Source organism: Zingiber officinale, chromosome 5B (assembly GCF_018446385.1).
Source record: "Zingiber officinale cultivar Zhangliang chromosome 5B, Zo_v1.1, whole genome shotgun sequence".
Taxonomy (NCBI): Eukaryota; Viridiplantae; Streptophyta; class Magnoliopsida; order Zingiberales; family Zingiberaceae; genus Zingiber; species Zingiber officinale.
This window is the reverse complement of record NC_055995.1, coordinates 33,162,217-33,176,897: the sequence shown is the minus strand read 5'-3', so window position 1 is coordinate 33,176,897 and position 14,681 is coordinate 33,162,217.

Below are 14,681 nucleotides of genomic sequence, written 5' to 3'. Positions count from 1 at the left end.
ATCCGCAGTCTTCGTCCCTCGGTCACACCGCATGCCTACCTTCTCGCTAGCTGCGTCTCTTGCTCCCCGAGCATTCTTCCGCTCCGGCTTCTCGTCCCTCAGAACCACTGCACGCTTCCTTCTCGTCCGCCGGTGTACTCTTCCGTAGCGCCTCGTCCCTCGGACGCACCGCGTGTAACACCCACGAATTTCTGAAGCTAAGTATGTGAAGATTTTCTCTTAGAATAAAAGAAGATAAGATAGAACCAAAAATATATAAAAGAAAAAGGAATTGGTCAAGGATTGAACCTTGAACCTTCTTAAGTTAAGAATTATGGAATTACCACTAGACCATCATAAGTTATTGTTGAATAAAGAATGGAAAGTGTAGATAAAGATAAAAGTATGATTAAGAGAAGGAAGCAAGAAAACATCAAGTAGCTTTCTTCCTCTTTCTCTTGATTAAGAAGCAAGACAAGTTGTCTTTTCCTTCCTCACTCTTTTTCCATTTTCGTGGAGATACAAGAGGGAATAAGAGGAGAGGAACTAAGGGGATGAATGAAGACATTTTCTTCATCATTAAGAGAATAAAGGAGGAATTAAGAAGAAGGGAAAACAAAGTTTCTTTTGCTTCTTACTCCCACCTAGCATAAGAGGAAAAACAAAGAAGAGTTTTCATTTTTTTTTCTTTCCTTTCCTCACCATTGCCGTGACCTAGAGTATCCCCTTTCCCCTTTCCGAAAATCCAACTAAGGTTTTCTCCCTAAGAAAACCAAACCACAAGAAGGGATCCTCAAGATCTATCTCTCACAAGCAAGAGAAGCAAAAGGGAGCACTAGAAGGAGAAGCTTTCTTCTTCCTCTTCACAAAGGGTATCTTCTCTTAGGGAAAAGACCAAGCAAGAGGAGGTGAGTATCCCCTCACCTGTGGTACAAGTTGTTATATGATTTTTGTTCGAGTTTAGATTAACAATCTAGGGTTTCTTTTGGGAACTTTCGGCCATGACACTTGTAAAACTTATGGAAGCTCAAAACCAAAAACCACATGCTTAAGTTTTCTTTCCTCATGATATGCTATGAATATGACCTTGATATTTCATGCTTGTATGTGGCTTGGAGTTAGGTAAAACCCCACCTTAGGGTTCGGCCATGAAGAGACTTAAAACCCTAGGGAAGCTCAATTTAAAAACTAACATATTTATGATTTATTCTATGATGTGATATGAATGTTCTCTTGATGTTTTATACTTGTATGTTGCTTAGAACTAGTAGGACCTTACCATAGGGTTTCGGCCATGAAGGGATTAAATACCTTAGAAAGGCTCAATTTCAAATCTAGCTTGCTTATGTTTTACCTTATGAAAGGATATGAAGATAACATAATGCATTTGAGATTTCATGTTGATTAGGGTTAGGTTTTTACATGGTAAACTTTCGGCCAAAATAAAATGTAGGGCTTAGGCAAGCTTAAATTCAACCCTAACATGTTTATGTTCTTCTTATGATATGCTATGAAATTTATAGGGTACTCACATGCTTGTATTTGGTTGAAAAAAATCCTAGAAGAAGTATCAAGTATGAAGTTTTTCATAATATGTTATGTATGTTCTCTTGATGTTTTATACCTGTATGATGCTTAGAACTAGTAGGACCTTACCTTAGGGTTTCGGTCATGAAGGGATTAAATACCTTAAGGAGGCTCAACTTCAAATCTAGCTTACTTATGTTTTACATTATGAAAGGATATGAAGATAACATAATGCACTTGAGATTTCATGTTGATTAGGGTTAGGTTTCTCACATGGTGAACTTTCGGCCAAGTGAAATGTAGGGCTTAGGCAAGCCTAAATTCAACCCTAACATGTTTATGTTCTTCTCTATGATGTGCTATGAAAGTTATAGGATACTCACATGCTTAGAACCTATGTTTTGTGGCATTCGGCCACCTATGTTTATGGACTTAGGAAGCTTGAAACTTTAATCTAATATGCTCATGTGGTTGCCTATGATAAATGTATGGAAATTGTTTAGGGTTCACATGTTTACATGCTATTTGTAACCAAGTTTTGGACCTTGTATGTTTCGGCCAATGTGGGTTTCTAAACCTAGGAAGCATAGAACCTAGATTAAATATGCTCATGATGTTCTTTATGATAAATGTTATAGAAATGAAATTGGGTTCATATGCTTGTATGATTTCATGCAACCTAAGTGAGCCTATGTATGTTTCGGCCACCCTTAGTTGGTTGAGGATTTAGACCAAATTATGATTCATTATGTACTTTCCTTTGCCATGATATGAATTAGGAAAAGTTAACTCGTGATCCATGCATGATTATGTTTTCTTTTCCTTCCATGATATATTATATATGCTCGTTTAAGTATGCTTATGAACCATGCATGAGAATGATACCTATATTGGCTATGTGCCCAAATGTGATGGCTACGTGCCCAAATATGATGGCTATGTGCCCAAGTATGCATGGCTATGTGCCCATTTATGCATACCTTATGAATGACATGAACATGATATGATATGAATGACATGAACATGATATGATATGAATGACAAGAACATGATATGATATGAATGACATGGACATGATATGCTATGAATGACATGAATATGATATGCTATGAATGACACATGATAAAGATATGATATGACATGTATTTTACTTTGAATGGCTTGTACCAAAAGGGTGGGCTCCTTATGCGCCCCTAGGTCGAATTACGGGCCTAGTAAAGGGTGGGATCCTTACGTGCCCCTAGGCCGAGCTACGGGTCTAGTTCCTAGTAGGTTCAAGACTAGCTACCTTGAGTCTACTTAGGATGCGCGCATTATGTATGTATGTGGTACTAAGCCAGGCCCCTTCATGTTGAGATTATTTTCAAGTACTATATGATACTGTTTTAAGACATCTCACACATGACATAAACCATGTTTTGAAAGGCATATTGCACATGACATTTCCATGTTTTAAAAGGACATCTTGCATCCATGCTTACGATATGATGTGAAATAATGCTTACAGTTATGCTATGATATGATGCCTTGATGCTATGAAAAGAAATGTCATGATGCTTTCACTTATGCTATGATGTACACTTATGTTATGATATGATCTATACCATGTTATGATGATTTCTTATGCTATGATATGATCTATACCATGATATGATGATTTATTATGCTATGATATGATCTATACCATGTTATGATGATTTCTTATGCTATGATATGATCTATACCATAATATGATGATTTATTATGCTATGATATAATCTATACCATGTTATGATGATTTCTTATGCTATGATATGATCTATACCATGATATGATGATTACTTATGCTATGATATGATTTATACTATGATATGATGTTACTTATACCATGATAAGATTTATGCTATAACATGTTGTCACGTTATGTTACGATAATATTGAAATCCATGCCATGATATGACATGTTTTATTTATATGATGATATGAGCGTCCTTTATTCTATGATGTATGATATGATGAATTTTACATGATATGTTGGTTTTGTGAGTAGGAAAGGATCTCACTAAGTCTTGAGTGCTTACAGATACTTTTCCTTGTACCACAGATAAAGGTAAAGGATGGATAAACTAGAGGAGTAGCAGGAAGGGGCAAGAGATGTGTGATGGTGACTTGGCTAAAGAAATAAAATGACCTGCTGAAGTGAACTTAGAATAATATGTTATGTTATATGATGTCTTTCATGATTCCCTATGCATGTGTTAGGAATGAATAATATGACTATTTAAGTTGAACCATGTTATTTCATGTTCATATGCTTAGTATGATTTTAGAAAAAAAATAAATATGCTTCCACTGTATGTATGTTTATGTATGCTAAGTCAAAGAAAGAAAGTAACCCCGCCCTCACTAGGCAGGAGTGGTAAAGGGGCGGGCGTTACACCGCGTGCCGTCCTTCTCGCTAGCTGCATCTTCCGCTCAACTACCTGTGCTCCTAAGCTCCTGCACACTTAAACACAAGGTTAAAAACACACAGGACCTAACTTAACTTGTTGATCACACTAAAATAACCTTAGGGTTCCAACACAAGTGAGCTCAACTTTGGATAGTTGGAAAATCACCCAAGCGATCGGATCAAAAAACTAGATAAGTTAATGCTGAGTTGACCTTGTTCGAGCGCCTGTACCAAGTCCAGGCACCCAAATTCTGGGCACCTAGAGCTGGTCTGGGCACTCAAACTAGTTTGGTGCAACCAAGGCACCTCATAGAGTAGATCATCTTCGAGTCCACATCAGCAGCAGTTTGGGCGCTTGGAGCAGGTCCAGGCGCCCGGGAGTGGATAAATACTTATCCCTTTACTATTACAAAGTGGATCGAGGTGACCAACTGGGGGCGCCAGGAGAGGCTCTGGGCGCTTGGAGAGCGCCATATCATCAAATGGTCATTCGACTAGTGAGCCTATAAAAGGAGGCCTGGTGCTCAAGATTAGATACAATACTTCTTTACTTCGAATTCTTTACTCTGTTTTCAATTTTTGTGCTTTCAACATCCTGTACAAGGGTTCTTTGCATCCGACTTGTGTTGAAGGAGTCTACTAGTTGAGCTTTATATCTCTTGGATTAGTAACCTCCCTGATTGTAAACCAAGTAAATTCATTGGTCTTGTACTCTTTTATGCTATTTAGTTTTACTTTTTAAAGTGTTTGTCTTACTTAAGTCGAAAGTAGCAAGAAAGGGCATTTTGTAATTTTAGGATAATTCATCCCCCTCTTACTAGCAGTATGGGACCAACAAGTTGTGTCAGAGCAAGGGAGCTTCAGAAAGACTAACCGTCGGCCGAAGCAAATAAAAAGATGGTTGGACCAAGCATCAACCTACCAAAGTTTGAGGGGGAGTTCGTACGCTAGAAACGCCGAATGGAGGTATTCCTAAAACTAATTTTGAAATGATTTTAATAATCAAGTATGATTTTGTAGTTCCCAAGGATCAACAAGGAGAAGAGAAAAAAGAATACCTTTGGACGAAGGAGTAAAATTGTTGGTGCAAGCCGCACCAGAATCAAACCTGAGTTTTGATGTTGTCAAAGGTTCAAGTTAAGTCTTGTTATGATCTAACAAGTTGACTGAGTGTGCAGGATGTTTACTCAACCAAGAAAGACCTAATTGGAGGCTAGGCAGGAGAAATCTTAGCAGATCGTGGAACCCAGGTGCAAGTTCATGGAGGTCGAGAGGACCTAAAGCTTGGCAGTATGATCGAGAGGTCTGGAGGACCTAAGATCAAGGGAAAAGTCTTGGCGAGCCGATCAAAGCTAAGTGAAAAGTCCAAATTAGATCTGGAGGATCTAAGTTTGGCGGGTAGGTTGAGGTAAACAATTGGAGGAGCGATAGTGAGGTCGGGTTCCCGAAGGGAACAACCTTAGGTCGCTGATCCAACTGAAGAAACCGGGAAGGTTTCCAAGTTGAGATTAAGACAGTTATACTATCTTTCATATTATTAATCTTGCATTATATTACTACTGTTATAACATCTGTTTTGCAGGAAATAGTTTTTGCTTAACATTTTGTTGTAGGACCTACTGGATCAGTCGACCGAACCTGTGGTTCGGTCAACCGAACAAGATCAATACAAAGCAGCTAACATCTCAGAACAGATCAGATCAAAGTCCGATCAAAGAATGATCGATCGACCGAATAGTAAGATCGGTCGACCGAACCTTAGTGAATCAGCATAAGACAGATGATTAGCATTGATCAGCAGTAAAGGAAATAAGCTGATCGGTCGACCGAACCTGGGGATCGGTCAACCGATCCAATCACATTTATTCAGCATTAAAGGATGATCTCAGCAGGATCACGACGAACAGGGAAGGAAGTTGTTCGGTCTACCGAAAGGCATGATCGGTCGACCGAATGTTTAAAGACAAATTAATGCCAGAGATTTGAACCAGCATCAGATTCCAGCTGGAGGGGATCGAAGATGGTTCGGTTGACCGAAAAGAAGGATTGGTCGACCGAACCTTCATACTCCTATAAATTAAGGCTCGAAGTAAGAGGCAATAAGAACTTTTGTAAAATACCGAAAATAGGCGAATATTAATAAGGGAATTTTCCGGAATTTTTGAAAATTTTTTGGGAATTTTTCGGAGCTCGTACGGGCGAGTTAACGGGGATAAGATTTGGGTCCCGGGAAAGCCTGTTTAGGCTACCCATTTAAGCGAGGAATTGTTTATTTTATAAATTTCTTTTTCCTTATTCTTTTTTTTATTTTTTTTCCACTGATTCCTTTCTCCCTGCCGAACTCGCGCCGACGCCAAGCTTCCTCCCGATCCTTGCCCTAACCGCTCGGCGGTTTCCCTTCTCTTCATTTCTTCTTCCCGAGCCGTCCCTGTGCCTTAGCCGTCGGCGACGCACGGAGCAGCGCCGCACACCCCGGTGCCCTAGCGCCGGTCACCGCGCAGCGTCCTTTCTTCCTCTGCCTTAGCCGGTCGACCCGTGACCCTCTCCGACCGATTCGGCCAGGTTACCGGTGCCCTAGGTTGGGTTCACAGCCGACTTCCTGTGCCCTATCGCCGATTTTCTGCCGCAACGCTGACCCCTCTGCCGTCGGCGACGAGCCACCTCTCTGGCTCTCTTTGTGCTGGCGACCGATCCTCCTTTCCTCCTCACGGCAGAGCATCCCGGCAAGAGCACCATTCCTCCCCTTACTGTGCCGTGCCTAGTTTAGGTGCGGCCGAGCCTTCCTTTGTGTTTTAGGTTCCGGTTGAGGTAAGTTTGGAATGTCGATTTTGCATCTTCTGTTCTTGATCCGAACAATGTAAATCGTTTCCAACTAAGTGTTGTTTTGTTCTTGATCCTGTTCTGGACAGAATCTGTGCGGTGGATTTTAGCAGCAAAGCTGTAAAACTTCAGCAGCAACGATCCTTGCTATAGAGCCACAGCGACTGTGGTTGAGGTATAGTGTAGGAATTGATCTTTGTGGTAAATGAGAAGTGTTAGCAAGAATTGTTAACTTGGGTACATGTGTTTGTTTGGGCAGCAATCTTTTGATTTACAGCAGCAATTTATCTTTGCTAGCAGTAAGTTTTGTTTTCAAGCAGCATCTTGGTCCAGCAGCAGTAAGGTAAGGGTTTAGTTTATGGATTTAGTTGGCACGCTCTTGATACATGTTGTTTTAGGTATGAATTGATACATATATAATTGGATTTTGGATTTAGGTTAATTTCTCGGGGATATGATTTAGCAAATTAATTTATATGTAATTAGCTAAATCTGTATATCATGTATTACAGGATCTTGATGCGAGAAGAGCATCTCGACATTGGATTTGATTGGATTTGGACCTTCCGATAGGAGGCGGGTACCTCTTGACTTATCTTTTATGATATTGTCATTGGATATGCATAGTATTTTATAACTACAAGCAATGAACATGTTTGTCTTTGGTATGTCACTGTTTGATATCCATAGCATGTTAGGTTTATCGCCTGTGACGCATCCGTGCTTATATCATGTGATTTATTTCCATGAGTACTGTATTACCATGAGTATCTTAGTTTCTAGAATAAGTGGCATACCATATTTTTCTGAGGTTAGGACTAGGTTCTGGACTTTTGGTTTCAGTCATGTGTATCGAGATTATCTGATACTTAGGTTTTATGCTGTGACTGGCTTGTGTACCTCTATTTGTATATCATATATGATTCGTGTACCTAGACCTTGATTCTTGATATGTGCATATTGTTGGTACATATGTTATGGAAGGAGATATGTTTAGGATCTAGGTTGCTATGCCATAGAGGACCTGTATGCCCTAGATCCGTGGATTGACCTACTGATACTGTGGTACCCATATTATGTATATATGGATTTTTCTATGCTGATCAGGATATTCCATACTTACTATGTTCAGGACATAGGTTTTTGATATTCTATCGGACCTGTGTACTATAGATTTGGTATGTGACCATCGCTTTTACAGTACCCATTTTGTATATATGGATATGGTTATGTTGATCAGTTTTTGTTATGCATAGTGACTTGCATCATGATTGCATGTCAGTGCGGCTCCACTATGGTTGAGCCCATCGCTAGTTACATGTACACACCCCCACTCATGGTTTAGTGGTATATTAGCGTGTGTGTGTGTGGCGCTTTGCTTCCGTGCTAGCGTCCGACTGGTCATTAGGGCAGCGCGGCTGATCCTTCGGCCTCCCGGCATTTAGTGTGCAGCCAGCGTGTGGGCACTGGACTCTCGTTCTCTGTTGCTCATGGTCGTGACTCGTAGTGTGTATGGAGAGATACCTCCCCGCCATCGTGTACCGGAGTTGAGAACATTGAGCTCCCCATTTATGATTTGGGGTCAGAGGTGCGGGACGAGAGATCCCGCCACCGGCCACCATCGAGTAGTGACAGAGTGCACCGCAGTTGTCATAGCCCTACCCACTCGGTCTCGCCATTTGTGTGGTAGAGGATCGGGGCTGAGGGTGACCACGCATCATTAGCATCATGCATTGATGTATTTTATATTATTGTGATTGTGTTTCTCGACGTTTCGCATTGCGTGACCCTTGACGCTCACGATGATTATTGACACTTTTTGACGCACCTTTGTCCGGATAGGAGTTCCTAGTGAGTCTTCTTCCTCGATTACTTTTGCATATTCCTATATGATTAGAAGTTGTATTCCATGTTTGTTGTTGTTAGATATATCTTACTACTCATGTCCATTGGTATTGAGTTGTTGAACTCACCCCTTGACACTATCTTTTTAGGTACCGTGTTATTTATGGTGTCGCTGAGCATCCTGGCGGTCCTACATCACATCGAAGACTTATCGGTTTCGTATGATTTGTTTGTTTTATATATCGTTTGTTTAGCTACGACTTTTTATTTTTGGAGTGTTGATGTTGTTATGTGGTATTTTGTATTTGTTATTGGTTGTGTGGCTACCTAAGCAGCGCTTTGTGTTTTGTTTGCTAGTCTTTATTTTCTAGTGGTCAGTGTGGTTGTTGGTTGTGTCAAGTTGATATTAATGTAGTGTGCTGCTTTCTTTTATTGTTATTATTCCACCGCATGTGGTGATGTATATAGTGCTTGTAGAAAGTTTCGTTGTCCATGTACAGGGGAGATGTCAAATTTTTTCTGACGGAGACTCCTCGGGCGTGACAATTTAGTGGCATCGGTTAACGATACTTGCTATGTGTTTGGATTTTCTAGATTTATCTCGATATCAATTTATTTGGTATCGAGATCGGTCTGAGTCTTATTTCCGTGTTTGGATTTTCTTTTTTGGTCTTCTCGATGTGACTTTTCGGGTTTTGGGACCTGGCAGCAGCAGGACATCTCCAAGCTATAGGAGGTATGTTGGTATACTGTTATCCTACATTTTTATTAGTATATGCACCGTTGACTATTATAGTTTGTGACATGTATTAGCACTCTTTACTAGTACCTGTCTAGTTGATATAGCATATATTTTATGTATTAGGTTAGCCACTGATCTTGATTGACCTTAATAGAGATTAAGGGTTACAGTTCTGGTGATTTATCATATCATACACCAGTAGTTTTTAGCTTATGTTATTACTAGTTGGTTAGCAGATTGAGGCACATACCAGCCTCTGCTATTATTAGCTAGGTAGTGACTAGTAATTATATATTCTAGATGACCCAGCCAGTAGAATATAGATATACTTTAATTAGTTTTCGTCGGTAGATGATTAATGTACTCTGGTTAGATCGGTCAATAGAAAACTGATTTACACATGTTGATTTAGTGGTCGTGAATGTATTTACCTTAAATGCTTATGGAGGATTAATGTAATCTTGATCAGTTTATAGGTGACCGATTTAGTTTTGTTGGACCGATCAGTAGAGGACAATCATACCCTATTTTATGGAGATGCTGACCTTTGGGTTGTTTGTGCTTAGTTTGGTATCTAGAGCACATTTGAGTACATGTTTTGTACTGACGTGGAAAAGACTGAGTTGATCGTATATCATTGTTGATTTTGGTCAGTCTTTAGAGGATTGATTTATCCTATTCCGTGGGTACCTTAAATGTAGACTGTATGTACCTTGTAGGATAACTTAGAAGGTGGCGTAGGGTTTGTGTGGTAAATTATGTTGATTATGCATATTTATGTGGTGTGTAGATATAATTGTTATGAGTTGAAGGAATTCTATGATGGATAGTTCATTTGCAGATAGTGTGAGTATTCCCATCTTGATGTGGTTATTGTAGGTTCCTTGTGGATTATAACTATTTAGTTAGCTGTACGTGCCTGATTGACATGTTGGAGGTATCTTATCGATTTAAATCTGTGTCATGATATGTGCACACGGGTTCGGTATACATTTTTGGAGGTATCATGGTGAATTATACATATGATGTGAGTATTTTTGGTGTGTACTAATTGGAGGATTATGTCGATCATACATATGTTGTGTGTGCACGTGTGTCAGATGTATGGTTGGTAGCATCATGATGATTCTACCTATGTTTAAAGTAGAATGTAAAATGTCTACATTATGATATTGGTTGTTTTACCCACTTGGAGGATGATAGAGTTGACTATGGATTTGATTTGCTTACTGAGTGGTTATACCCTAGGCTACCTATAGTGATCTGTGGTAGAGAGATCTCGTGCAATCTCTAGCTATATAGTTAGGTGCTTTGGGCACTTATGTATAGTTGTGGTAGAGCGTAGCTCCCATATGTTATAGATCGTTTGTGGTAGAGCGTAGCTTCCACATATTCTGGATTCCCACATATTTAGGGATTGTTTTGTAGTGGAGCGTTGCTCCATTGCGGATTGTTTGTAGCGGAGCATTGCCCATATTTATTGTGGATACATATTTTGGATTATTTGTGGTGGAGCGCTGCCCCCATATGGAGGATTTCTTGTGGTATAAGTTGCTCTGATGTGGTATTTTTGTGATAGATCATTGCTCTTCGGAGATTCTATTCTTTGGTGATTATATATCGTTGGTGATTAGATCATTTATTGTTGGGGATCTTATTGTTAGGAATGTCTGTGATACGGACATTATGTGTCTTGGTTTTACCATTAGTGCTTGCGGTGCCCTAGATGTTATCATGGACTCGATGATTTGGGTATCCCTAGAATGTTTGGATCGGTTTCCATTGTCTTTGTTGACGATGTTGTGACTATTTCGGATCCGCGGTGAGTCACGTACACCACCTTTGCTTAGATCTAGAGATGTTTCACGAGAACATCTATATGTGATGAAGTAGTGCTTATTTGGATTGTCTTATGTGATGATGATTTGGACACCACCAAGTAGAGTATACCGTGATTCCACAGAGATCGAGGTTGTATAGTGCTGGGAGTAGACGAGTCGATAAGGCTAACTTCCTTTGTTTGGCCCGATAATTCGAGATATGTTGAGGGTTTATCACGGATTGCTATGCTACACATGCCCACGGGAAAGGCGAAAGTTCACTTGGACCGAGGATTGCAAGACCCGCCGGCTTGGAGTCAAGGACTAGTGTCGGCTCCGATTTTGGTTTTACACCGGAGGACGGATATGTCCTCTACTGACGCATCTATTCGGGTTTGAGTTATGCGATGCGACAGACGATAGAGTAGTCTCCTATGCTCGCCGGTTGAAGGAGCATGAGAAGAACTACACCATGATGATCCGGAGCAAGTCGCCATTATTTTGCCATGAAGATTTGGCGACATTGTTTTATGTATACATTTGAGATTCTCACCGACCATAAGAGTCTCAAATATCTGTTACTTATAAGGAACTTAATCTCCGAGAGATGGATGAACTTCCGAAGGATTATGATTATACCATTAGCTATCACCCGGGAGAGCTAATGTGTTGCGATGCATTAGCGAAGAAGAGAGGGACTTTAGCTTGCTCGCACGAGTTGTGGTCCAGACTTGATTGAGCTTCTCCGAGTTAGACCTTGAGGAGAAGGGATGACACAGCATATTATTGTTACCGTGGTTGCCTGCGACGATCGGCGTGATGAGAGAGCCCTAGGCTAATCTCGATATATATTCGATTTATTTGCCGGATAGTTTCCGACAGCGGGAGTTCACACGACGAGGAGGGTATTATATACTTCCGAGGTAGATTATATAAGAGTTACTTCCGGAGGCTCATCGCTTATGATTTGCTGTCCACCCAGGCGGTACCGTGTGTACCAAGATTTGAGGTGTTTCTTGGTGGGAAGGAAGACATCACGGATTTGTAGATGTCTAGATGTCCTCGTCCGCTATGAAAGCCGAGCATTAGAGATCACTTTACTTGATTTCTATTCGAGTGGAAATGAGAACATATTACTAAGGACTTTGTGGTGAGTTTATCGAGACATGACGAGACAAGACGCGATTTGGGTAATCAGATCAATTAACCAATCCACGCATTTCTTCGATCCGATCAGTGATTCCTGGATCGATTAGGATCTGCTGTTTTCGTGGAGACACGTGGCTGTTATTGTTTCGGATAGAGACCGTCGTCTCGCTTGACAGGACCGGGCTGGGCACGCACCTGTTTGATCATGCCCATGCATGCATGGATAGTCAAAGGCACTATTCGACTCTAGAGGACTTCAGTTTGAGTGTCTTGGATTTCGGGCATGGGGAGGACCACTTGCCATTTGGGAGTTGCCTCAACGACGCCTTTCTTTGGCTATCCGGATGGACGTTTGGCGCGGTTGTAAGGTAGGTCTTATAGACACCCACCCTCCAGGGTTGGGGAGACCCAAATGATGGGACCTAATAGAGCTCGCAGAGAATCGAGAGCGAGGATCGCTGCACGCTTAATCCCGAAACCATCACCACTAGAGTTTTGCTGGCAATCATGCAGTTTCGTAAAGAGATTTAGTGAGGTAAACTAGCTCTGTACATCGCCCTTCCCGAGAGATCTTGAAGCGGTGCAGCTTTTCTACCCGCCCCACGATACTATTCATGCGTATCTATCTTTGCGGAGATTACGAGACACTTTGACATCGGGCAATCCGGCGCCACCACATTCCATTGAGAGGTTGGGTCGCCTGACCTCGATCGGAAAGAAAAGCGCGATTGGACTATACTTGTCTCGGAAGGCAACATCATGAGCGAGGTATACTATCGAGCTCGATATCCCACCTTTTCACATGAGGTATGTGATTTTATTCATCGTTCAAGATTTATGCTTTATCGTTGTTAGTATTGGTGATGTAGATAGCGAAATTCGGGGACCAAATTTTTATAAGTGGGGAGAATGTAAAATACCGAAAATAGGCGAATATTAATAAAATAAGGGAATTTTTGGAATTTTGGAATTGAATTGATTCGATTTAACGAACGAGTTAATAGATAAACAGTCTGGGAAAAGTCCGGAAACTGTTTACGGCTGATTTAGCGAGAAAAGATTTTATTTATATATCTTATTCCTTTTTGTTTTTTGTTTTGTTGTCGCGAAAAAGCAAGCCCAAGTTTTTCTTCTCTCACGACCCTGCGTTTCCTTTCTTTGCCTTCCAGACCGCGGCTGTTTCTTCCTCTCCACGGTAGAGTGATCTTAGGTGAGAGTGAGCGAGCTACCACCGCGCTCCTCCCGTTGCTGCACACTACGCCTAAAACCTCGGCATGAGAGCCTTAGACCTGCCACCAGGTTCGAGCCAGCGCCGCCCCTCGACCTCCTAGTGGCTACCTCCCTCTCATTCCGGGCCTCCTCACGATGTCCCATGTGACCTTCGGCCTATTTCGGCCTCCGCGGCCGGACGAGCCACCTCTGCCTCTTTGTCAGGCGACCAATCCTCCTTTCCTCCTCTCGGCGGAGCATCCAAGAGCACCATTCCTCCCTCATGGTGTGTAGTTTAGTGTGTGGTGCACTCCTTTGTGTTTTAGGTTCCTTGAGGTAAGTTTGGAATGTCGATTTGCATCTTCTGTTCTTGATCCGAACAATAAATCGTTTCCAACTAAGTGTTGTTTTGTTCTTGATCCTGCTCCTGTAATAATCGCTGGATTTTGAAGCGCAAAATTGAAACTTAGCACGATCCTTGATCCTTGAGCCGCCGATGGTTGAGGTATAGTGTAGGAATTGATCTTTGTGGTAAATGAGAAGTGTTAGCAAGAATTGTTAACTTGGGTACATGTGTTTGTTTGGGCAGCAATCTTTTGATTTACAGCAACAATTTATCTTTGCTAGCAGTAAGTTTTGTTTTCAAGCACATCTTGGTCCAAAGAAGCAGTAAGGTAAGGGTTTAGTTTATGGATTTAGTTGGCTCTTGATACAGTTTATTGTAAATTAAGAGAGGTATATATATAAGTTAATTGGATTATGTTAGCTAATTATTATATGTAATTAGCTTAAGGATATTGCACATTCTTGATGCGAGAAGACTCTAACATTGGATTTGATTGGATTTGGACCGATAGAGGGGTAGCCTCTTGACTTATCTTTTATGATATTGTCATTGGATATGCATAGTATTTTATAACTACAAGCAATGAACATGTTTGTCTTTGGTATGTCACTGTTTGATATCCATAGCATGTTAGGTTTATCGCCTGTGACGCATCCATGCTTATATCATGTGATTTATTGCCATGAGTATCTGATTACCATGAGTATCTTAGTTTCTAGAATAAGTGACATACCATGTTTTTCCTGAGGTTAGGACTAGGTTACGGACTTTTGGTTTCTGTGTATCCAGATTATCCGATACTTAGGTTTTTAT